General features: G+C 43.7%; 1 long non-coding RNA gene across 2 annotated transcripts in view; it reads right to left on the bottom strand.

Moving 5' to 3' along the window:
• Positions 1-26,733, bottom strand: part of LOC102166006 (uncharacterized) — a 316,146-nt gene that overhangs the window by 273,175 nt on the left and 16,238 nt on the right. Inside the window, exon 3 of one of the 2 annotated variants that reach the window (XR_014835082.1) lies at positions 3,568-4,876. The exons of the other annotated variant lie outside the window; for it this stretch is intronic. This is a non-coding gene — a long non-coding RNA (uncharacterized LOC102166006). Of the gene's footprint in view, positions 1-3,567; positions 4,877-26,733 lie in introns of those variants that run through there. 2 annotated transcript variants of the gene reach the window in all.

The following is a 26,733-nucleotide window of genomic DNA, read 5'->3' as shown; positions in this document are numbered from 1 at the left end:
TCCAACTCTGTCTCCGTGTTTCTATTTGGCATCGGTAGGCAGAGGCAGCTCAGATTTCGGCAACATGACCACATGTAACTAGTGCTCCTTATGCAACAGTTTCTCAATGTATAAAATGCAGACAAAATGGACTTGCTGGAAAGTTACAGGAAGAAAGCAGCACCAAGCCGCCTCTCGTGGTCCCCGGGGGTGAGGACTTTCCTCTGGTTTCCAGGTCTCTGAAGGCATCTTAAGAACAACTAGACTAGAGGTCACGAAACTCGGACTCCAATTTGAGTTCCCACCAGTGTGTGTAAATAAGGGTTTGTATGGGAACCCAGGCTCTGCCTTCCGTGGACATAGTGTCCACAGTGTGACAGCTTCTTTTGAGTGGTCTCACGGCAGACTGGGGCAGTCCCAACAGAAACGGTATGTGACCCCTGGAAGAGCTACGGTCTGCTCTTGTAGAAGACGGCTGCCTACACCTGAACCGGACCAATCTCCTCTTCTAGTGTCGAAACGCCTGACTCCCACATAGGTTCAGAGATCCACTCGAGAACAGGTGGAAAGCCCACTCCACCCCCCCAAAAAAAAAATTCCAAGATCATCTTTACAACATTTCTTATAATGAGATCTGGAGAAAACTACAGTGTGGAATACCTGGCTTCGATTGATGCCTTTCAGAGAGGAATCAGCATGAAGTACTGACAGCCATATATAAATACATATAAAAATATATCCATAAAGGGACTTTCCACATTTTTTTGTTATTGTTATACCAAATCAATTTAAAAGAATGTAGAAGTCGATAAATATCAGTAGGGATGGTCCTTAAATTAAGCCCTTTCTGTCATACTTGGTCTGGGAAAGGGGACTTTTTCCTTTCCTCAGTGAATAACTAGCACATCAAAGGCACCAGTGAGTCTGTAGAACAGGGCTTGCAAACGGCATGCCACGAGCCAGACCCAGCTGGCCTCCAGATTTTTTGCACACTAAGGATGACTCTCACATTTTTAAATAGCTTCCCCCCCAGATCAAAAGATGATTTTGGAGTTCCTGTTGTGGCTCAGCAGTAACAAACCCAACTAGTATCTATGAGGATGCAGGTTTGATCCCTGGCCCTGCTCAGTGGGTTAAGGATCCAGCGTCACCGTGAGATGCAGTGTAGGTCACTGATGCAGCTCGGATCCCGTGTTGCCATGGCTGTGGCGTACGTAGGTCAGCAGCTGCTGATTCGACCCCTAGCCTGGGAACTTCTATATGTCATAAGTGTGGCACTAGAAAGCCAGGACTTCCTGTCTTGGCTCACGGGAAATGAATCTGACTAGGAACCATGAGGTTTCGGGTTGGATCCCTGGCCTCGCTCAGTGGGTTAAGGATCTGGTGTTGCCATGATCTGTGGTGTAGGTCACAGATGAGGCTCATGTCTGGCGTGGCTGTGGCTCTTGCGCAGGCTGGCAGCAACAGGTCTGATTCGACCCCTAGCTTGGGAACTGCCATATGCCATGGTAAGGCCCTAAAAAGACAAAAGACAAATATATATATATATATGTGTGTGTGTGTATATATATATATATATATATATATATATATATATATATGTATATGACCAAAAAAAATGAAGATTTATAACACATGAAAACTATATGAAATGCAAATTTTAGGGTCCATAAAAAAAGATTTATCAAAGCACAGCCACATTCAATGTGTATGAAACATCCACAGCAACTTCTGCATTGAAGCGGCGGAGCTGAATTCTTTGTGGGAGACACTGGCCGGCAAAGCCTGATACGTTTACTCTCTGGCCCTCGGCAGAAAACGTCCTGTGACTCCTAATACAGAAGCTCTTGGGTCCTTCCTGGGGCCTGTCAAGCTGTGCCTTTCATGGCGCTGATGGGGCTCTGACGGCACAGAGAAAAGTGAACAGAAAGGCTCTGGTTCTTCTCCTCCGTTCTCAGCAGCCTCTCCGAAGATATATCCTAACATATCCAAAGAGATGTTTCTGCCCTTGACCTCTGTATATTTCTAGGTCAGACCCTCTCCCCAAGACAACGCAATGCAATGATGCAAGAGCTGTATCGGATACTAACCCGTCTCTCATGGATGTTGCGTGTGCATTCAGGCTTACTGATTGAAGTGAAAGAAAGTGAGCCGAAGATGATCAGGGAAACGGTCCTGTTCAGAAGCCGAAAGTCCGAATTCTGCCATTTTATTCCCAGGGAGGTCTGGAAGAATCATTTACACCTAACGGAATGCTGTTGTGCTGACCCATGACCTGGGGTTGTTTGGTAAAGGCTTTAACCCATTTTATGACGTCTGTGTAAGTTGAGAAGGTCATTCCAGAGAAACTAGTCAGGGTTTCCTAGAGCAACAGAACACATCACATGACATATAAATACAGGAGTTCCCGTCGTGGCTCAGTGGTTAACGAATCCGACTAGGAACCATAAGGTTGCGGGTTCGATCCCTGGCCTTGCTCATCGGGTTAACGATCCAGCATTGCCGTGAGCTGTGTTGTAGGTTGCAGACGCGGCTCGGATCCCGCATTGCTGTGGCTCTGGCGTAGGCTGGTGGCTGCAGATCTGATTCGACCCCTAGCCTGGGAACCTCCATATGGCACAGGAGCAGCCCAAGAAATGGCAAAAAGACAATAAATAAATAAATAAATAAATAAATAAATAAATAAATAAATAAATAAAATATAAATATATATATATACACACATACATCATACATACATACATATATGTATGTAAAATTACACGGAACTGGCTGACATGATCATGGAGACCAGCAAATGCAGTATCTGCAAAGCTTGTTTTTCAGTTCAAATGCAAAAGCCAGATGCTGCTATGGAAACAGGAACAGCCCATGTCCCAGTGCGAACCCTAATGGGCAGGAAAATTCTCTTATTCCAGGGAAGGATCCGTCCTTGTTTGTACTATGAGGCTTTCAACTGATTAGACGAGGCCCACCACAAATACAGAGGGCTATCTGTTGTACTCAGTCTACTGATTTAAATGTTCATCTCATCCAGGACACACTCATGGAAACACCCAGAATAATGTTGGAGCAACTCTCTAGGCACCTCGTGGTCCACTCAAGCTGATAATATGAACCATCATAGGAACTCTGACTGACCAATGATTCATACTTTGAGTATCCAAGAGCACAGAAGTTATGCACCAGATTATTTCTAAACTTAGACATTTAGTAATTCCAATCAGCAACTCCAATAGGTTTGACCAGAGGCCGTGGCGGTGCCCTAGCTTAATACCCATGAAGTCACTTGCTATCTGAAGCCTGCTAGAGTGTGTCAGAAATAAACACCAAGGCCCAGAAATCATTATTTCTGTTATTGGTTAAACCGACGAAACAAATAAGCTTATCCCACTTTTTGAACGTGTTTCATCCTCTGCCTAAGGGTAAGAAAATTTTCAATTTGCATTTTATTTAGTCAGTGAATCTGCTAATAACGGTATGAAAGTGAAATTCTGTAAGACTTTGATTGCAGGATGCCCAGAGAGCTTAAGCAAAAAGTCTGTGGAATGACTACTTCTAATACTCATTTTTCCATTTTTAGAAGGCTTTTCTTTGTTAACATTCCTATGTTTACACTTTGGTATGAATTCTTTATTATTATGTTTTCCGACTATCCTACCTCTTCTCACGATGGCTGCTTCCGCAGACATTCTGCCTGCACCAGACTCAGAAACTCAAAATTAAAACTCTTGGAAGTTGCGTATCTTTGAAGTATCTGGCTTTAACTTGCTTTTCTGAGACTTCTGAACACCAAGCAATACATGGTAGGTCCAAAGGAGCACGGATTTAGGAATGATGCAGTCAAGATTTGAATTCTGCAAGACCATCCACAAAGCAAACTAAGGAAACTTTTGTTCTCAGAGCAGCAAGAGAAAAGAGAAAAGGAGCTTATGGAGAGGTTAACAGGCATTTGGTCCGGTCCAAAACATCCATAAGGCATTTGGCCCATGCCACAAGATCCTTGATATTTGGTCCTGCTGCAGATATCCCTAAGGCATTTGGTCCATGCAATAAGACCCTGGATAGCTGTCCTTTCCAAAATGTCCATGACTATATGTGGTTTCTTCCAAAACGTTCTGCACGGGATCAAATAGCAAGGACTTTTGCCATGAAGCAAATGTCTTACGGATGTTTTGGAGAAGAGCAGATATGACCAAATATCAAAGACCTTTTGGCAGAGATTATCAATGTTCTATCAGTCTGGTGGACCAAATGTATTACAGATGTTCTGGAGAGGACCAGTTATGAAGGACCTTTGGGCATGGACCAAATGTTTGCATGGATGTTTTGCACAGGACTAAATGTCCTGCAAGGTATTCAAAAAAAAATAAAGGAAAGGAAATAAATGGGAGGGAAAGGAGGTGATGACACAAGACAGAAGTTCATATCTATGTACTCTAGGGAGGTGCCCCGGGCATTCGCTTGAACAATCCTTGCACCAATCCCTCAAAGTGATTATCGGGGTCACAGATCTTCTGACCCTTGGTCTCATCATCATTTCAACACCTGAGGTGCTTACTATAAACTATTCGTCATTTCAATTATAATTATATTTCAGACTCAGATTTGATATTTCAGATCAAACAAGTTCAGAATACTATGCCTTTTCTCCAATCGAGTACAGTTTGCACAGCAGAGGAAAACATTCGAGAACGGCTCCAAACGTCACATAAATTATGTGCTAAGTTATCAGCTTGTTGAAGGCTGCCGAGAGGATCCCACACTCAAAAACCATCAGTGCAAGGCAGAAGGTAGCAGAGCAGGAAGTGGGAAGCTGTCTTAAAACCAGAATTGATGTTCCTCACTAAGTGGCTGATAACTCATGAGACGTGGGTCTTCAAATTACAGCACAAGGCTAATTGGGAAAAAAAAAAGGGAGAAGGCTATGAGCAAGTCAGTATTTTCTCAGCAATTTGCATCAAGCTTATCTTTGCAGAAGGACTGGGAACGCTCATTAACACAACCAGGAGTTGGAGGTGCCACTGGGAAGCCTCTGCTGTTGCAATTCATCCGTGATTATTAGCTAAGGGGAGACGTGCATGCGGTAATTCAAATTTGAAGGATGACAGCACAGGATGCAAAGAGGGTATCACATTTCGCTGCCTCCTCTTTCTCCGCAGAGAGGGTGGTCCTTGAGCACAGCACTTTCACCAACTGGTTGGTTTAAAAGCCATCCCCAATACTTCTAGTAAAAGACAGGCGGCTCTCAAGACAAATGTCTCCACGTCTGTCATTACGAGAGACTTTAGGACGGAAAAGAGTGAAAAGGGCAAGACATTATCTAAAAATCTCACTCTGGTAAGGACCTCAAGTAGCCCATGATGTATTCCGCCCCACCTCCAGCCCTGTCTTCCTTCTCTGCCCCTTCCCCCAAATAACCAAAGTCCAGACATCCTTGACGCCTGGCTAGATGAGCAACCACCAAGCACGGGATAACTTTTGTTCTTTGCGCTCAGTTTAATAGGACTGGATGACGGTACTGATGCAAGCTTGGATTATTTGCAAGAAACAAAGGTGGAAAGAAAATGGTTCTATAGCCTTAACGAGAACATTCCAATAATGGGGCCACTTCATGCCCTGATTTAAGTGCCTCATTTTTTTCTTGTGGAGGCCCCTGCAGGATGCAGACGTTCCCAGGCCAGGGATCAAACCCATGCTAAAGCAACAACCCAAGCCGTAACAGTGACAAGGCCAGATCCTAAACCCACTGTGGCACCAGGGAACTCCTTGAATGTGTAAATAATGAAGAAGGGGGTTGTATTTTATGATGTGCTAGAGGGAGCCTCAGAGATAGGGATGGATACATAAACACGTCATTTGCATGCACCAGCCTTAGCATCTCTTTCCACAGAGGGGCCCTGTAGTGGGTGGCAGCATTATCACCAGCCTTGTTCAAAGGCCTGTAAATGGACAGAGGGAGAATTCTACAGCTTCACCCTCACTGATGTACGCACGCACCTTCTCCAGGAGAGCAAGAGGAAAATCATCAGACGTTAAGCTGACGACCAGAGTTATACCCACAAATCTTCCTAAAACTAGCAGGGCAGGGATGGGTTCTTAGGAAACAAACCCACGGAGCTTCTAGAAATCTATATTTCATTATTCATTGGGGGCTCTCAGGATGTCTATTAGAGATCTCTTCTGGTACATTAAAGGCTATTGTCCAACTGACCAGTCTGTAATTTCCAGAATGCTATTCACACCTTGAGAGATAGAGGAGGAAACAAACAAACAAACGAAAAAACTAGGTCAACATTATCCAGCTCTTACTCTTCCCTACTCTCTTATAAGCCATGTTTGCTCAAGGACAAAATGAGGTCTTTGTTTCTGTTTGCATTTGCCTTCATTTTCTTAATGCTGTGTCCTCATGTCCTTTCCTCGCTTATCAAAGGCTGAAATCCCTCCCACCGCTCTTTGCTTTAACCTTTAAAACCATGAATACCATGTTCTCGTGCAGAAAAGGCAAAGGAAATTCAGCATTTGAAGTCGTCCGGGTCCTGCTTTGCATCTGTTCACATACCATCTGCTCTCACACATGGGCTTGAGGCGACCTGTTCTTCTTACCCAAAAGCTACTACCCCCCAAATGCGATTTAGACATCCTTAGCATTTTCCACGGGGCATGAATGCAATGCCCGTGACGTTCTTATATTACGATCTTAATCGCTACCCATTTTAACATGCTCTTTTAATTTTCAACATCTTGGTGCCGCCAAATGCTCGCCTCAACCCCCAAGACCCTTTTACTCCTGTCAGCATAAAACACACTATAAAACTCCTACCTTAATAAGAAGAAAAAAAAAATTCAGCTCTTGCTCCAAACTAGTTTCCCTTTAAAGGAAAACTGGTATTTCCTTTCCTCTTCAAAATTATTTTTGGAGTTCCCGTTGTGGCTCAGTGGTTAAGAACCAACATTGTCTCTGTGAGGATGCGAGTTCAATCCCTGGCCTCACTCAATGGGTTAAGGATCTAGCGTTGCCAAAAGCTGTGGCATGGGTCACATATGTGGCTCAGATCCAGCATTGCCATGGCTGTGGTGTAGGCCTGCAGCTGCAGTTCCAATTCAACCCCCAGCCTGGGAATTTCCATATGCCACAGGTGCAGCCATAAGAAAAAAAAAAAAAGTTATTTTTAACTTTAACTGTGGAAAATACTGAATATAGAGAGAATGATATAATGCAACAATGATCAGTATGTTGCCATTCTGTCATCTATATATACCTCATCTATATAGACCTCTATCCACTCCCAACTTTTTTTTTTTTTTTTTTTGTCTTTTTGCCATTTCTTGGGCTGCTCCCACGGCATATGGAGGTTCCCAGGCTAGGGGTCGAATCAGAGCTATAGCCACCGGCCTACGGCAGAGCCACAGCAACGCGGGATCCAAGCTGCGTCTGCAACCTACACCACAGCTCATGGCAACGCTGGATCCTTAACCCACTGAGCAAGGCCAGGGATCGAACCCGCAACCTCATAGTTCCTAGTTGGATTCGTTAACCACTGCGCCACGACGGGAACTCCCGTGCGCTTATCACTTCTGCAGTCATTTTCTGAGAGAAAACGTGCATACCCTGAAATACTCAAAGATCAACTGCCTAGTTTTGACAAAGGGCTACAGCTCCATAATCGCAAACTCCAGCACCACTAAGAACATCTTCGTCTCTTTGGAAGAGGGTGCTTCTTGTCAGAGGATTGACGGGAAGAAGACAAGACAGCTTTCAGAAGAGATGGACACATTTGGTATGTAACCAGCAAGCTGGATCAGGCAGCTACAGAGCTTTGCCAAAATTGTGCATTCCAGTATTTCTTTCCCCTCAGATAAGCTGTGCCTGCCCTAGCAACTGGTCAAAGTGGGGTATGAGTTCTTTACTCTCAGATTTCTTTTATTCATCAGTATGGCAGGTTCCATCCATGTCATTGGCTATATCAGCAGTTTGGTCCTTTGGACAGAGCGGCACTGCATTGCATAAATATACAGTAAACAATTCACATCCTATGAATATGACACACAGTTCTTCCCACCTCCTGTTGCAAATTTGCTTTGTTTCCACTCTGGGGCAACTGTAACTAAAGCTGTGATTACCGTTCTTGCATCATCACCTTTCATGGATAAATACATAAAAGGGGAATCTCTGGGTCAAAAAAATAGATGCATATTTAATTGTATAAGAAAGTATCTGACCTTATTCTGATGTTGTTTGACCTGAGAGAGCCAGTTTCTCTCAAAATTTTTGTTGTCATTTAAAAAATACTGGCCATTCTATTTGCTATACAGTGTCTCACTGTGCTTTTGACTTTCATTTCTCACATAACCAATGATGCCATGCATATTTTCATGTGCTTACCAGCTGTTTGTGTATCATCTTTAAAAAAGAAAAAAAAGAAAAAACTTTATATTTTGAACTAGTGTTAGACTTACTGAAAAGTTGCACAAATAATACAGTTTCCTTATTGCATGCACTCACACGCTCTAATGTTGCCATTGTACATACAACCATAACATAATTATCAACTATAGGAAATTACCATCAATTATGTATCAACTAAACTCGATCTTATTTGTTGAAATCTATTCTATTCTATTCTATTCTATTCTATTCTATTCTAATTTGCTTTTTTAGGGTCACACCCATGGCATATGGAAGTTCCCAGGCTAGGGGTCAAGTAGGAGCTACAGCTGCGGGCCTACACCACAGCCACAACAACACGGGATCTGAGCTGCATCTGCGACCTAACCACAGCTGATGACAACGCTGGATCCCTGACTAACTGAGCAAGGCCAGGGATCAAACCCACATCCTCATGGATTCTAGTTGGATTCGTTTCCACTGCACCACAACGGGAACTCCTGAAATGTATTTTAATAGTTAAAAATTTGAGGAGTTCCCATATCATGGCTCAGTGTTTAATAAATTCGACTAGGGGAGTTCCCGTCGTGGCCCAGTGGTTAACAAATTTGACTGGAAACCATGAGGTTGCGGGTTCTATCCCTGGCCTTGCTCAGTGGGTTGGAGATCCCACGTTGCCATGAGCTGTGGTGTGGGTCGCAGACGCGGCTCAGATCCCGCGTTGCTGTGGCTCTGGCGTAGGCCGGTGGCTACAGCTCCAATTGGACCTCTAGTCTGGGAACCTCCATATGCCGTGGGAGCAGCCCAAGAAAAGGCAAAAAGACAAAAATAAATAAATAAATAAATCCAACTAGGGACCATGAGGTTGCAGATTCGATCCCTGGCCTCGCTCAGTGGGTTAAGGATCCAGTATTGCCGTGAGCTGTGGTGTAGGTCTCAGACTCAGCTTGGATCTGGCATTGCTGTGGCTCTGGCGTAGGCCGGCAGCTGTAGCTCCAATTAGACCCCTCGCCCGGGAACCTCCATATGCCATGGGTACAGCACTAAAATAGCAAAAAGGAGAAAAAAATAAAAAAGAAAAAAATTTGGGGAGTTCCCTGGTGGTGCAGTGGGTTCAGGATCTGGTGTTGTCGCTGCTGTGGCTCAAGTCACTGCTATGGTATGGGTTCAATTCCTGGCCTGGGAACTTCCTCATGCCATGAATGCAACAACAACAAAAATAAAGGTAGAAATGCATATGGTTCAAGACAACAACTATATGATATTAAAAGGCACATGTCATAGTCTTCTGTTTACTCAGCCCTCCCCTCCATTTCTGGCTACCCCTTCTGTAACCTTCCAATGTTTCTGCATTTAAATAAGAAAATATATTATTACTCGCGTTTCTTAACAAAAAGTAGCATACTACATAAACTCTCCAGTTCCTCACTCTTCTTTACCTACCAGCTTTCTGGAGATTTTACATATCAGTGCATAAAGCACTTTGTCACTCTTTCTGCAATCGCCCTGTTTTTCATTGTCAGGATGTACTCGGGTTTATGAAACTACATGTATTTTTAACAGCTCTTCCACCCTCATCTTTGTCAGGGTGATCTTTTTGGATGGTGTTGTCAGAATTGCAGCACCATCAAGTTCCCTTTAGGATTTCCGAGCCTGGGATCACAACCAAGTAAGTCCTGAAGTGGAAAGTACGTCTGGCTGACCTTGTTGAGAGTGGGCAATCGTGAACTCGGAAAGAGGAACCGTCCTGGCAAAAACACCACCTCCTTCTCAGCAGACCGCCCAAACCTGGAGAAGGTGAGCTCCACAGACAACCTGAGGGTGGCTCTTCTGAACGATACAGGAAACAGAATGCCCCACGGGGGACCCCAGTCCATCAGAGAGATGCTCCCGCACAGGACCAGCTTCACTATCAGAGAGATGCACCCGCACAGATCAGCTCCAGTATCAGAAGGTTCTGGACATCACAGGACAAACCCTCCTGGTTCCAAGACCTGTTACTCACATTCCTTCAAGGATGAAACACCCCTACCCTGGGGAAGAAGTCGCCAAGTAACACAGAGGAGTGCAGTACCTTGGCTCTAATCCAGAATCAATGAGCAATGAGCCTGGAGACCTCCAAGACGCTGAATCCCAAACAGTTCTTCTCACCTGCTTTCTCTCCAAGCCTGCCCTTCCCCCAGAATCCTGCAACAGCTATGGAGCCTGCCGCCTGTCCTCGTCCTGCTAAAGCGTGGCTTCTTGGGACTTCCTCAGCCGCTCTTCAATCTCCATCATCTCATCTTCATATCAAGCCAAACTATCTCACAGAGTTCTTAGGAAACTCAGCCTAATTAAGCCCCTTTTCCTATTCTAATAGCTACAAGGAGTCCCCACTGCCTTAAGGAGAAAATTCCAAGACTGAGTCGCAAAAAGATGCATGGCATAACCATGGCTCTATACATTTTAAATATGTAAAATACAAGCCATTTCAGAAGGAACAACTCTGTTACAAAAAGTACACAGACATGAATAAGGGTGACAGTTCAGGGCAGTGTACATATCTGGGGAGGAAAAGAGGAAAACGGGACCAGGGAGGCATACACAGGAAGCATCATTCAAATAAACGAGAGCGCCCACCCCTTGGGTTGGTCTCCAGGCTTAAACTCCTCCACTGCCGGCCCTCCCCCCGGTTCACAGCTCTCCTGCCTGGCTAAATCTGCCAGGTTTAAAAACCAGCATTCACACAATCCTAAAACATGAGAGAGGACATGCTCTGGACTCGCAATGCTGCGAAATCAAACGACTGCAGCGACACAAAAGTTTTTGTTGGTGAAAGTAAGCAGAAGTCAAGTTGCAAGTTCACATTCCATCAAGAGCTGGAGAATTGGAACTATTTTTAATTTAAGCTTGAAGTTGTGAGTATAGGCATGGGAGGGATACGCAATTCACAAGTCGGTGGGAAATAAGACTTAAGATACACTGTTGCACCGAGCAGTAAGGGGAGAAGTTGCCTTCCTACTGTTTTTCGATTTATTTAAGCACAGGATTGCAGGTTTCCTTATTCCCCCCACCAAGTATCTGAGTTGAAACAAAGGAAAACATTTTTCAGTGGAGATGGATTAAACCCGTATGTTATTTTTTTTTCTTCAATGTGCAAATGACTGGAACAATTTGATTACCATGTACTTGGGGAGGTTGAAATGAAAATGGTTTACTAAGCGGATACTGTGTGGGATAAATCCTCTGCACCAGGACTGCCACTTGCATATTGAAGGCACTGGAAAAACTATACATTGTTACCTTCTGTCTACTCCAGTCTTAAAAACACAGAGGGAGGGAGGGAGGGAAGGAAGAGGGGGAGGGAGGGGGAGGGGAGGGCAGGGGAGGCAGGAGAGGGCGGACTAACAAAAAGAAGGAGAAATGTGTAGGGGAGTGGGACGCAATGGGCAACTTGTCAGGATTTTCTACTCTGTGCAGGGTGTTTGTTTTTTTGTAAGATTTTTATCTTTTCTATTATAGTTGATTTATAATGTTCTGTCAGTGTCTGCTGTATAGCACAGTAACCCAGTCATACCTAGGTATAGGAACATACATATATATACACACACATTCTTTTTCCCATATTATCCTCCATCATGTTCCGTTGCAAGGGATGAGATGGGAGTTGCCCGTGCTATGCAGCAGGAGTGTGGTAAAAACAAAGTCAAAAATGCATCCAGCCAAAGACAGCATGCTCAGATATAGGTCATTAAGACTGCATGAAGAACTACTCACAACCATGTGGGAAGCTGGCGTATGGAAGATAAGGGGATGCCCAGGGCAGGGCTGTCGAAGCACTGTGAGTTTAGGTACCGAGGGAGCCATTCCCATCATGGGTCTGAGGGAACAGGTACCAGAACAGGTAGCAGACATGGGAGCCCCCAACACCAGCTGCTGGGGTCTCCTGGGGCAAGAGCGAGGAGGATCTCAGCCTGACCTCATTGCTTCATCTCCTTGGGATGCCCGGCCAATAATCCAACATTTCCCCAATGCGCCAGCTGATGGGAATCCGTTCCTGCAGCCCGCTGTGGGTCAGCCTCTCAAGAGTGGGGTGCGGGGGACGGCTGGGAGGAAACCTGAGCTAGACAATGTGCAGCCCCACATTCAAGCATCGCTGGAGGTTGGTGAGACTTGGTCACTTCCTCTCGATGATGTGATGTTCCAACTCCACTCTGCCATGTCCTTTTTTTCTCATTATAGTTTATTACAAGATATTGAATACAGTTTTCCTGTGATGTGCGGTAGGACCTCGTTGCTTATCCAGGAGATGTGTTTTGTTTTGGTCTTTGTAGGGCCACACCCATGGCATATGGAGGTTCCCAGGCTAGGGATCCAACTCCCTACGCCACAGCCACAGCAACGCCAGGTCCGAGCCACATCTGTGACCTACACCACAGCTCACAGCAATGCCGGATCCTTAACCCACTGAACAAGGCCAGGGATCCGACCTGCGTCCTCATGGATACTAGTCGGATTCGTTTCTGCTGAGCCACGACGAGAACTCCACTCTGCCGTTTCTAACCAAGACTATTCCCAAGGAGACCAAGCCTTGAAAGGACAGGGAGCCTGCTACAACGTTCAATTCATTTGCCTGCTCACTGTTGACTCTTGCCTGTTAGGCTCTCAGCACACCGTGCCTGCACCTCGAGTACTTAAGAGCCTGGTGCTTGCACATCAAGGAAGTTCAAAAAACCAGGTACTTAGGAATCTGGAATGAATTCAGAAATACCCATGCGGGACCCTTAGACACAGAGACAGACACAGTTTAACAGTTGGCATTCTGTTGTAATTGCATCCCCTGGCACACAGATTTCCTACTATAGAGGAAGGTAAAGAATGTGCGGCCACCATGGAAAATGATGCCCTTCCTTTGTTCACAGGAACAAGTAAGTTTGAGGGCCCCCAAGAGACGACTGGATAAAGAAGATGTGTACATATGTACACAACGGAATATTGTTCAGCCATCAAAAGAATGAAATCATGCCCTTTGCAGAAACATGGATGCAACTAGAGATTCTCACATTAAGGGAAGTTAAGCCAAAGACAAAAAAATACAGGATATCACTTATATGTGGAATCTAAAACTAAGTGATACCAATGAACACATCTACAAAACAGAAACAGATTCACAGATGTAGAAAATTAATGGATGGGTATCAAAGGGGAAAGGTGGGGGGAGGGAGAAATTAGGAGGCTGGAATTAACGGATACAAACTACTACATATAAAACAGACAAATAACGGAGTTCCGACATGGCGTGGCAGAAATGGCGTGGCAGAAATGAATCCGACTAGGAACCGTGAGGTTGCAAGTTCGATCCCTGGCCTCGCTCAGTGGGTTAAGGATCCGGCGTTGCCATGAGCTGTAGTGTAAGTGGCAGACGTGGCTTGGATCTGGCGTTGCTGTAGCTCTGGCGTAGGCTGGCGGCTACAGCTCCGATTCGACCCCTAGCCTGGGAACCTCCATAAGCCTCTGGAGAGGCCCTAAAAGGACAAAAGACAGAAAAAATAAATAGATAAAAATAAATACATAAATAAGGATTTAGTATATGGCTCAGGAAACGATATTCAGTATCTTAAAATAACCTATAATGGAAAATAATCTGAAATACATAAATATATATGCATGTATAACTGAATATATACATAAAAAAACTGAAAAATATATATGTGTGTGTGTGTGTGTATATATATAAAACTGAATTATTTTGCTATTTACCTGAAACACAATATTATAAGTCAACTATATATCAATAAAAAATTGTCCATTCTAAAAGTTTCTCCCCAAACCTTTCCTCATGTCACAGGAACCGGCTACTGCAAGTTTGCTCATAAAAGACAAATCATTCTAACAGACGCAAATAAATAGCCTCAGGGAAAATTCAGAACCAGCCTATTATAGATAAGTGTGCCTGGGGCTGAGGTCTGACAGTGCATAGAGAACACGGGTTTATTTTCTGATGGCTGAATTTCTCATATACTTTTATGGGATTAAAACATCAGCTTCTCAGAATGTCCTGCAAAGAACACTGAATTTCAGCCTCTTAATCAGCTGAACAAGTCACTCTCAGGACCCACGCTGGGTGTCCCCAACGATAGGACTTTTTTAGTCTCCCTTTCATCCTCACGGAAAGCTCTCACCAGGCATATCAATCGATAACAAGATACTTACGAGTGCCTTCTTTAGGAGAAACGCCCCCTCTTATGAATCTTACTCAGGCTAGACTTGGGCCAGCTGTACGTCTTGCTTCTGGGGATTTACATGATGAAAAAATTAGTGTCTTCCAGCCTAAGTACCTATCACTTTCTTAAATATGCTTCTTGTTTAAAAAATTTTATTATTAAAGTGTAGTTGATTACTTTGCTGTGCCAATGTCTGCTGTACAGCAGAGGGACCCAGGCACACACATATATATATATATACACTCCCTTTCTAAAGTTATCTCCCGTCATGGTCTATCCCAAGAGACTGCCTATAGCAGGACCCCATTGCTTATCCATTGTCAATGTCAGCATTTACATCTGCTAACCCCAAACTCCCCATCCATCCCACTCCCTCCCCACTCCCCCTTGGCACCCCAAGTCTGTGAGCTGTTTCTGTTCTGTAGATAGGTTCATGCCCAGTGGTGGGATTGCTGGATCATATATGATAGTTCTGTATGTAGTTTTCTGAGGAAGCTCCATACTGTTTTCCATAGTGGTTGTATGAATATGCTGCTTTTTTTTCTGCCTTTTTTTTTGCGATTTCTTGGGCCGCTCCCACCCCACATAGATTCCCAGGCTAGGGGTCAAATCACAGCTGTAGCCACCGGCCTACACCAGAGCCACAGCAACGTGGGATCCGAGCCGCGTCTGCAACCTACACCACAGCTCATGGCAATGCCGGATCCTTAACCCACTGAGCAAAGCCAGGGATCGAACCCACAACCTCATGGTTCCTAGTCGGATTCGTTAACTACTGAGCCACGACGGGAACTCCCTGAATACGCTTCTTAAAACTACATATATCCAGGCATTCCCTGGCTGCTCAGTGGATTAAGGATTGGGTGTTGGTCACTGCTACAGCTCAGGTTGCTACTGTGGTGCAGGTTCAATATCTGAGAATCACATGCCACACGCTTGGCCCCACCCAAAAAAAGCAAAAAAGCAAATAAAATCTTGTATTAAAAAAAAAAAACACAACATATATCCAGACACCCCATCCCTCATCCTCCATATCTGGCAATCTATGGTTTTCCCCGTGTCTCCACCCCGCCATGAACACACACACACACACGCACGCACGCACGCACGCACGCACGCACCCCTTCTCTCTTCATACTGACTAGCTGTTGTCCAAGACCTGAGAGCAGATCCTGAGTTCCACCCTCTGAAAGGAGACCTGCCACGCCGGTCAAAGTGGGTAAGCCCAACAGCACCAACAAGCACCAAGGGGATTTGATTCCTTCACTCAACAAATATGCACTGAGTCCCGCTCTCTACCAGAGGCTATTGACGATGCAGCAGTGAACCAAAAAAAAAGACAAAATGCTTATCCTCGTGGAGTGGGTTTCTGGTCAGAGAAGACTGTTCGTGAACATAACAAGAAGCAGACGGCACAGTGTATTAGAGCATGATAAATACTACGGAGGAAAATATATCAGGGAGATGAGGCAGGTTCCACACGTAAGATGGATGTGGTTGAGATTTAGCAAACTTCCCTAATTTATTTAGATTTGCCATTTTTTTTTAAATTACCCATCCGTTGTGGAAGTCTCAAAGAGGAAAATGTTTAAAATATACACAGCACTTTATGAAGAAATAAAGCGTCTGAGGCAAATTCATTCTGCATTCTGCTGGGGGCCAGGGGCTGGGGGTAGAGGTGAGTCAAAGAGATGGAATGAGATTTTGCAGCTTTAAAGGAATTTTCTGCATTTTGAACTATTTCACAGGTTTCAAAAATATTAAATATAAAAATTTTAAAGGACAGCAGAGAGGCAAATTGAATTTCTGGATCCTTGGCTCGGAAGCTACTTGGAATGGAGAGGTACCCCTAGGATTTTAACTGCTGAAACACCGTTATCAATTCTGTCCAATAGAACACTCTGCAGTGATAGAAATATTCTAGGACCTAACTAGAACCTAACTAGAACTTAACTAGAACCTAACTAGAACTAGAATAGCTACTGACGGCATGTCGGTAACAGAGCAGGTGAAAGATAGCTAGTGCAGTCTTGGAACTTATTTTTAAATTTATTTTTTTGTTCATTTAAATAGCCCCACGGAGTTAGTGGCTACTGGGGTCAACAGCCCAGGTACACAGATCACTCCCAGCCCCCACCATCTGCAGCATGGGAGAATTTCTTTCTTTTTCTTTTTACAGTTGCACCTGCGGCATATGGAAGTTCCCAGGCCAGGGGTCGAGTCTGAGCTGCAGCTGCTCACCTACACCACAGCCAGAGCAACGCTAGATCTGAGCCACCTCTGCGACCTAGGTCGCAACTTGTGGCAACACTTGATCCTGAACCCACAGAGCGAGGCCAGGGGTCAAACCTGCATCTTCACAGACACCATATCGGGCTCTTAACCCGCTGAGCCACAATGGGCACTTCGACACAGGAGAATTTGCCTCTCATGCCCAATACCCTTCTTATGTCTTCTGGATACTTCATAAGGCAGATAAGCAAGTCCTTTCAATCCAAGGCCCTTCACTCCCGTACCCTTTGATGAAGAACTCTGTATCCTCAACTAGCAAATGCCAAGCACAGGCTCAGTGCCAGGGACGCGGAGTGTCGCCTCGGTGTGTTTCAAGGAGTCCTTAGACCATATCCCGTGCCCTCCCTAAGCTGAAACACCCCCACTGCATCCCACCTCATTAACCAACAGGTCTTATCTCGTCCATTCTCCACATATGTCAGTTATGATCAATCTTCACCAGGAAGAAGGACTTTTTTTTAACTCTTACAAGTTTTTTCCTAAGTTTTATTGCAGTGTAGTTGGTTTATAATGTTGGGATACATACAGCCATTCTTCAGATTCTTTTCTCATATAGGTTATTCTACAGAATATTGGGTAGAGTTCCCTGTGCTAGAGAGCAGACCCCCATTCATCGTCAATTCTATACAACATAGTGTGCATATGCCAGTCCCAAACTCTCAATCCATCCCTCCCTTCCACCTTTGGTAAGCATAAATTTGTTTTCAAAGTGTGTAAGTCTATTTCTGTTCTGCACGTAAGTTCATTTCTATCCTTTTTTTTTTTCTGTAAGATTCCACATGGAAGTGGATCACTTAGTATGATCTTCTCTAGGTCTATCCATGCTGCTGCAAATGTCATGATTTCACACTTTTGCATGGCTGAGTAATATTCCATTGTATATACGGACCACTACTTCTTTATCCATTCAGTAAGAAGTACTTCAAGTCTGGTTCATTATTAGCAGGTCTACACCAAAATGAGACTTAAGATACATAAGCGTGATCCTTATTCAACTGAACGACTATGTCATGTCAGGAGGAGAATGAACAAAAGACATAGCTCTTTTGGGGGGGAGCGCAGGTGAGCGAGAGAACTGTTTATTACCTGCAGCAAGACAGGCAAACACTAGGGGGCTTCCCCAAAGCAGTATCTTCAAAATACCTAATTCTAAGAAGTATTTTGTCCCTAAAATTTTCCTATGTATGCAAAACTTATTTTTTTTAATGTCAACATGTTTCGTCCCTCCTCTGAGATAACTGGCAGTCAATTTCCAGTGAAAACCCTCCACTTCTTCTAGCTAATTGATAAAATGTCAATAGGATGCCTGTAGATGGGGTTCCCCAGAAGTCCTTGAGATGAAGAAGTGGCCTCTTTGCTCACAATCAGTCACCCAGAGGAATCCTGAACACCAGTGACATAAGCATGGTCATGGGAGCTGAGATATTTCTATTGGCACCGGGCCAGTCCTTGGATAAAAGCTGCCCCCAGAGGCACAGAGATCCCCAGGGAATTCCTTGCTCCATGTGGGCAAAGGAGCAGCCTGAGATGCAGTAAGTCAAGGGGAATGAATCTGAGAACACGTGTTAAGTTCACTGGTAGCACATGGAGAGCAACTGATTTCTAGTAAAGTTCCCCAGAAGCCCTTTGGGGGAGAAAACATGAAATGCCAAGCAAAGGACTATCTATGAAAAGGCAGGCACGGCACTGCTCTGCTCCTTAATCAGAAAGCCAAGCGCTTCCCCTAAAAGGCCGCATGGGTCATGTGACCACTGGGTGGTTTTCATTTCCAGAATCTGAAAAGCAACGTTTCAACCTCCAAGACAGTGGTCATTTGATGGAGCTCCTGACTCATGTCTTCCTCTACGTGCTGTAACCTCTGGAACCAGACTCAAGACGCCAGATGAAAAGCCAAATGTAAACACCTCCTCGTGCTGGAGGGCTTACCATGGCAGCCCCACAATGCTGACCAAGAGATAAGAGGAGTCCTAGAGACAGAAACTCACACAGATGCTCCAGCCAGAGAGGGTGACCTGGAGTACTGAGGGAAAGCAAGGCAGAGGGGTAAGTTTCTAGGGTCATGCATCATTGAACTCAATTGAGCGTGACCACATTTTAATTTCATGAAAATGCCTGAACTTGGGATAGCCACTGACATGCAGGCAATTCAAACTCATGCCAGTCCCTTCGGCAAACGTATCAGCTACTATGTCATCGCCATAGGTTGACACTTCAAAGTTACAGAAAATATATTCTCTTCCCCAGACTGCTTCCACTGCACAAGCTACATCCAGCCACATCAAGAAAGATTACCTTGTGCAAGCTCCTAAGACCACAAACTGCTCATAGTTACTAGTGTATGGGTGTTTCTGAAGAATGTAAGGGATACGGCAGGGAGCTGATTACAGAGATACTCTCAGAAAATCATCCAACAAAAGAGAAAACATTTAAGGCTCTTGCCTCCTGTGGGCAGAGCCCAGAAATAGGTGTGAGGCACTACGAGGACTTGGTTTTAGAGGGGGAAATAGGTATACAAGAATTTTTTTTTAAAGACATGATGCCACTGTGAGTTTGTACCATGTAATTCTTTGAAGAGCATCAAAAGTGGAAAATCTTTATGCTATCCTTCCTTTCTTCTCTCCCATCATAAGTTTCAGTATTTATATTTGCATCCCAGCTGTTCATTAGGAGATCCAAGGAAACAATGTTGCCATCTGAATTTTCTTTGTATAAAATCTTTGGTTTTACTGGGAAGGCCTGGGAGTGGGGAAAACAAAATGAGGAGCCACCTTGTGGGAACAAAGCCATTTAAAACCATATTGGATCTCATCTATCATCCCATTCAACCCGAAACATAAACAGCAATGCACCCTTCATTGATAACTCCTGCCATGTTTCACTGGCTTTAAAGTGTCTGAAAAGCGAAAACAACCCAAATGTCCATCGACAGAGGAATGAATAAAGATGTGGGGTATGTATACATATATAATGGAATACTACTCAGACATAAAAAAGAATAAAATAATGCCATTTGCCCCAACATGGATGGACCTAGAGGTTATCACAGAAAATGAAGCCAAATGGAGAAAGACAAATACCATATAATATTACTTATATGTGGCATCTAATACATACATATATATATATACACACACATATATAATATATACAGTTCTTTACAAAAAGGAAATAGACCCACAGCCACAGAAAACAAACTAATGGCTACCAAAGAAGTGGGGTAGGAAGGGATAAATTAGGACTTTGGGACTAAGAGATACACCTACTATATATAAAACAGATAGCCAACAAGGACCTACTGTATAGCAGAGGAAAAAGTCTCAAATCTTATGATAACTATAAGGGGAAATAATCTGAAAAAGAATACCTATATAACTGTATCCCTGTGTTGTACACCTGAAACTAACATGATATTGTAAATCAACTACATAGACTTCAATTACAAAAAAAAAAAAAAAAAAAAAATCTGGGAGTTCCTGTTGTGGCTCACTGGTTAATGAATCCGACTAGGAACCGTGAGCTTGTGAGTTCAATCCCTGCCCTTGCTCAGTGGGTTAACGATCCAGTGTTGCCTTGAGCTGTGGTGTGGGTTGCAGACGTGGCTCGGATCCCGCGTTGCTGTGGCTCTGGCGTAGGCTGGTAGCTGCAGCTCTGATTAGGCCCCTAGCCTGGGAATCTCCATGTGCCTCGGGAGCAGCCCAAGAAATAGCAAAAAGACAAAAATAAATAAATTAATTAATTAATTTAAAAAATCTGTGCGATCCTGCAGTAGAGCCCCAGGAACTCTATCTAGTCACTTATGATGGAGCATGATAGAGGATAATGTGAAAAAAAGAATGTCTATATGTATGTGTGACTGGGTCACGTTGCTGTCCTGTAGAAAATTGACAGAACACTGTAAACCAGCGATAATGGAAAAAATAAAAGTCACTAAAAAATAAAATAAAGTCCGAAAAGTCTGATTCCTCTCTCCCTCCCTGAGTCCAATAAACCAGAATGATGTCAGCTTCTGCCTCTGTATATGGCTGAGAAAATTCAAGCTGTCAGGAAACACCCGAAAAGCATTCTCTCAGGTGGACGATTTCATTTTCCCTCTTTTCAATCAGACAAAATTTGAAAAACCTTGGTGAAAAGTCCATGAAATTTGACACGAGATTCCAAAAAGCGACGCAGACCGTTTACTGCAAAGTTATTAAAAAGGGAAAGGAGGGGATAAAGCCTAGGAGCCCTCTCAATAGTAGGGAATCACGCCCTCAAGGGTCTCGATAGTTCGTTCCTGCTGTCAGATGGTCAACTCACTAGCTTAAGCACTCTTCAACAACCTATTACTAAACCCATGCAGGATTATATAAAGATACTAAGTGAAAAACAAAGGCGTGACTCTCACTGACAGAATAAGCAGCCCCCGATGACAACTTAAACAAATGCTCTATTTTCACCCAGGCATGAATTTCTTTTTTTTTTTTTTTTTTTTTTTTTTGTCTTTTTGCTATTTCTTTGGGCCACTCCTGTGGCACATGGAGGTTCCCAGGCTAGGGGTCAAATCGGAGCTGTAGCCCCCGGCCTACGCCAGAGCCACAGCAACGCGGGATCCGAGCCGCGTCTGCAACCCACACCACAGCTCACGGCAACGCCGGATCGTCAACCCACTGAGCAAGGGCAGGGACCGAACCCCCAACCTCACAGTTCCTAGTCGGATTCGCCAACCACTGCACCACAACAGGAACTCCCAGGCGTGAATTTCTAATGTGCAAATCATTTCTGAATGTTACGGCTTTTCCATCCCTCTCTGTGGGTTCCAGGACAAAAGACTTCATTCTGACTGACCTGAATTCATGTTCTCCTTGAATTCCAAAAACAGGATGTAATGTTTGATAACACATCCTTACTTGAGGCATTTCCAAGAACACATGGAAACTTCTTGAAAGAGTAATCCGTCCACAGAGGAATGGATTAAGAAGGGGTGGTACATGGAGTTCCTGTCATGGCTCAGTGGAAATAAATCTAAATTATATCCATGAGGACGCAGGTTTGATCCCTGGTCTTGCTCAGGGGGTTGAGGATCTGGTATGGCTGTGGCTGTGGCATAAGCCAGGGGCTACAACTCCAATTCAACCGCTAGCCCTGGAACCTCCATATGCCACAGGTGCAGCCCTAAAAAGACACACACACACACACACACACACACACACAAAGAGGATGTGGTACATATGTACAATGGAATACCACTCAGCCATAAAAAGAACAAAATAATGCCATTTGCAGCAACGTGGATGCAACTAGAGATTCTCATACTAAGTGAAGTAAGTCAGAAGGAGAAAGACAAATACCATAGGACATCACTTCTATATGAAATCTAAAATACGGCACAAATGAACCTATCTGCAGAACAGAAACAGATTCACAGACATGAAGAACAGACTTGTATTGCCGAGGGGGAATGGGAGGGAGTGGGATGGACGGGGAGTTTGAGGTTGGTAGCTGCAAACTCCGACATTTAGAATGGATAAGCAGTGGGGTTCTACTGTACAGCACAGGGAACTCTATCCAGTCTCATGGAATAGAACATGAAGGAAGATAGTATGAGAAAAAGAATGTGTAAATGTGTATGACTGGGTCATCATGTTGTGCAGCAGAAACTGATACAATACTGTCAATCAACTGCACTCTAATAAGAACTTTAAAGAAAGTAATTTTCTATCTGGGCTTCAGGGGTGGGTAGAGGAGGAAGAATTAGGGGAGCCAGAAAGTGGAAGGGAGGAATGAGCAATGGGTTTACAGCCCCTCACCTCCTTGCCTACCAGAGAAGCACATTTTAATTTCTTCGATATATCAGCTTTATTCTGAGGTTTCAGGGCAGAGTAAACACTAGAAGAACAGTTCGGAAGTAGATTTGTCCTCTTAATTATTCCCCGAGCAAGGGTCTAATTATAGGATTCTAAAATAGATTGTGAAAATGAACTTGCTCTCCGTGCTTACTTTGTTCTCGAAATCACCACTCAGGAAGAGTGGATCATCGTATGCATGCGACAATGTGGGATTGTAGAGTCACTGATTAGGACAAACACAGCTGGTTTTCAACTGTCTCCATTTGCGTGCTTGTAACGTGGGGGTAGCAATATCTCCTCCACATTGCTTCATAAGAGGTTATGAAGAACAAATGAAATACTAATTTTAAAAAGGCTTTATAAACCACAAAGGCTTATACAAACTGTCAAGTACTGGGTAACAGGTGATTGTGATTTAAATAAAATCCCAAAGAGTAGGTATCAATGATTCTTCTCTCTCAGAAGCTAGTTGTATCATGTCTCCCATATCTTCCATATTTTCAGGTTTGCATAAAGAATAAAAATTATGTATCCAAAGTATGCAGTGTTAAAATACAGTAATTCTCTCAGACTCACTTATAACATGAGATGACAACATTCTCAGGAGGACCCTGTGTGTATCTCTGTGAAATCTCAAGTCAGTGGCACTTTGGACCTCTAACATCTTGCCTTTAACCATATTTCCATTTACTTCAGGTCTACAAAAAAAGGTAAGCCCCTCAGATTTTCCTAGAAAAGAAGACCTAAACCAATTGGAATGAGGGGAAAAAAAAAGGCTATGTACTAATTTCCTTTCTCCAGTAATGTCTCACTTTCCCAAAAGTCAGGCAACTGCAGACATCTGCTGTGTGCTGCAGGTAGGAAACTTTGGGAAAGAAATGTTGGTTTTGGAAGAACTTCTTTACAAGGAGGTAGAACTCTGACCCAAGCCATTGCCTACCAATTAGAGGGATGTTATAAAGTCACTGATTCGATGATGCTGATGATGTCATTTCTGCCTTAGGATTTTTCTAGCTCACACAGGTTTGGCTAAGCATCCCTGGAAAGAAAACACAAGTTCATTTACATTTAAAGCTAATGATATAAGAAAGTGCACTTATAACTGAGAACAGTCTGGAATTTCTATGGTTCCTTGAAGGAATCAAGCTGAGTGGTAACAAGACTCCTATACCTCAGGATATAATCCAGAACATTATATTTTGAAGAACTTTAAATCTGCAGTGAGTTGGCTGGAAAGATAACCCTGCAAAGCCAACATGCATTATCTAGAAATTTTGCTTTTGATGAAAGCCTCCCTTTTTGGGGACAATGGAAGTAAATCTTTCATTCAGTCATTTATTCAGTCAGTCCTTGTTCAAAGCACTGTGTACCTAAGTGGCAATAATTCCATGAGCTAGAAGTGCAGCAACAGACAAGATTAGACAAAAACAGACAAAACCCTCCACCTTTATGCAAATTACAACCATATGGATAATGACATATTAATTTTCCTGAGGAAAGTTTTATGGAAAGAAACTGTTACTGGTCCCATTGTCATAGGGACACACCTTCAGTTAAAATTATGATTTCTCTGACGATTCTTTGTCTCCTGTTATACATTCTTTTCAGACAGCATATTCGCATTCGAGGTTTACAATTACCATGTTAATTCCCTAACACTTATCATCTAATTCCTGACATCGTCTATATTCTACCCCATCAGAATGTCAAGTACACTATGTCCAAAACAAAACTCATTTGCTTTCCCCTAATCCATAGCCAACTGAATTACTTCTTTCTCACTCAAAAATCTCCCCATGTACATATATGGGGAAAAGACAAAAATCTCTAATTTGAAAAGACACATGCATCCCAGTGTTCACAGCAGCACTATTTATAACAGCCAAGACATGGAAGCAATGTTAAGTGCCCATCAGCAGATGCATGGATAATACATAACGGAATACTACTCAGCCCTAAAAAAGGATGGAATCATGCCATTTGCCACAACATGGATGGACCCAGAGATTATCATTTCAGTGAAGTCAGTCACAGAAAGACAAATATATGAATCTATGCAATCTACTATATGATAAAAATGAACTGACTTACAAACCAGAAATAGAAATGACAGACATAGAAAACAAACTTATGGTTACCAAAGGGGAAGAAGGGGATAAATTAGGAGCAAGGGATGAACAGGTACACGCGACTATATATAAAACATAAAAACAACAGGATTTACTGCATAACAAGAAGGAACCACATTCAGTATCTTGTAATATCCTTTAATGGAAAAGAATCTGGAAAAGAACACACATGTATATATCTGAATCAGGTGTACACGTGAAACGAACAGACCATTGTAAATCAACTATACTTTAATTTTTTTTTTTTTTTTGTCTTTTGTTGTTGTTGTTGTTGTTGCTGTTTCTTGGGCCGCTCCTGCGGCATATGGAGGTTCCCAGGCTAGGGGTCCAATCGGAGCTGTAGCCCCCAGCCTACGCCAGAGCCACAGCAACGCAGGATCCGAGCCGCGTCTACAACCTACACCACAGCTCACGGCAACGCCGGATCGTTAACCCACTGAGCAAGGGCAGGGACCGAACCCGCAACCTCATGGTTCCTAGTCGGATTCGTTAACCACTGCGCCACGACGGGAACGCCTATACTTTAATTTTTAAAAAATGAAGTTCCAAAGGTGGGTGGGGGAGATGGCCCCATTCTCACTTGCGGAAGACATCCGAGTCAACAGCTCCTCTGGTGAGGGTCATCCATGCCATCTCCATTCTATCGGGCATATGCTGTTCACATGTCCCTGTTACCTTGTCAAAACACAAACACCAGCAAGCAGGGCTCTTCACCCTGCATTTCCTGCTTGGTCAGATTCCTCATGATGAGTAAATCTCTCCCTCGGGCAATGATTCTGAAAATGGGAAGGTTTCCTAAATGATGCTTGCATCTGCATTCTAGAAATACCAACAGTGAAAGTGCTTCGCTCTGGAGGTTTACTCCACAAGAATGTGTGGCAAGCTAGGAAAATGTTTAATATACACCATAATATCTGCTCAGGAAAAGAGGACAGAGAGGAAACGTGGGCTTGTTCTGGGAGCAGAGGACACAAACAGAAACTGTTGATGCTCTAAGGAATTTACCAAATGGAAATACCAATCATGGAAGCCAATTTCACTTCCTAAGGAAGACAAAACCAAAACCAAAACTCTTTCTTTTCTTTTTTTTTTTTTTTTGCTTTTATACGCTTCCTAGGTGAGGAGTCAAATCGGAGCTAGAGCTGCCAGCCTACACCACAACCACAGCCGCGCTGGATCTGAGTCAGATCTGTGACCTACACCACAGCCCACAGCAATGCCAGATCCCCAGCCCACTGGGTGAGGCCAGGGATTGAATCCTTGTCCTCACAGATACTAGCTGGATTCGTTTCCACTGCATCACAACGGAAACTCCTTTGCAAATTAGGAGATGCTGTCACTGCTAAGAAACAGTCCAAAGCCGAGTAGGCGTCAAACTTATGGGAGATTGATGCAAATATAACTTGTCAGTCTTCAGTACCTTATTCAGTGTTGGCCTCTTGGCTTATTCTAGGTGATCTTTACTTCCTTGTAGGAAATATTTCCTCCGCATCATAGGAAACCAAACGTGGATACCTGCTTGGTGGTTCCATATAAGATCGACAAGTGGAAAGATAATGCTGACTAAATGCTGACATTGTCAGTGAGCGAGGCAAATAATACAAGGGGGAGATAATAAAACATAGAAAATTCAATGTAAGCATCCATTCCAACATGAAGCTTTTAGAAAAGATCTTAGAGGCGTTCCCGCTGTGGCTCAGCAGTGATGAACCAACCGGAATCCATGAGGATGTGGGTTCCATCTCTGGGCTCCCTCAGTGGGTTAAGGATCCGGCGTTGCCGTGAGCTGTGGTGTAGGTCACAGGTGTGGCTCGGATCCAATAGTGCTGTGGCTGTGGTGTAGGCTGACAGCTGTCACTCAGATTCAACCCCTAGCCTTCCATATGCTGTGTGTGTGGCCCTAAAAAGACAAAAAC

The sequence above is a fragment of the Sus scrofa genome, chromosome X (assembly GCF_054392235.1).
Source record: "Sus scrofa isolate SSC_HxYL_T2T_F1_AM1 chromosome X, Sscrofa_HxYL_maternal_Yorkshire_Landrace_v2.0, whole genome shotgun sequence".
Classification (NCBI taxonomy): Eukaryota; Metazoa; Chordata; class Mammalia; order Artiodactyla; family Suidae; genus Sus; species Sus scrofa.
The sequence above is the reverse complement of the archived record's forward strand: the minus strand, read 5'-3'. Positions and strand labels throughout refer to the sequence as shown.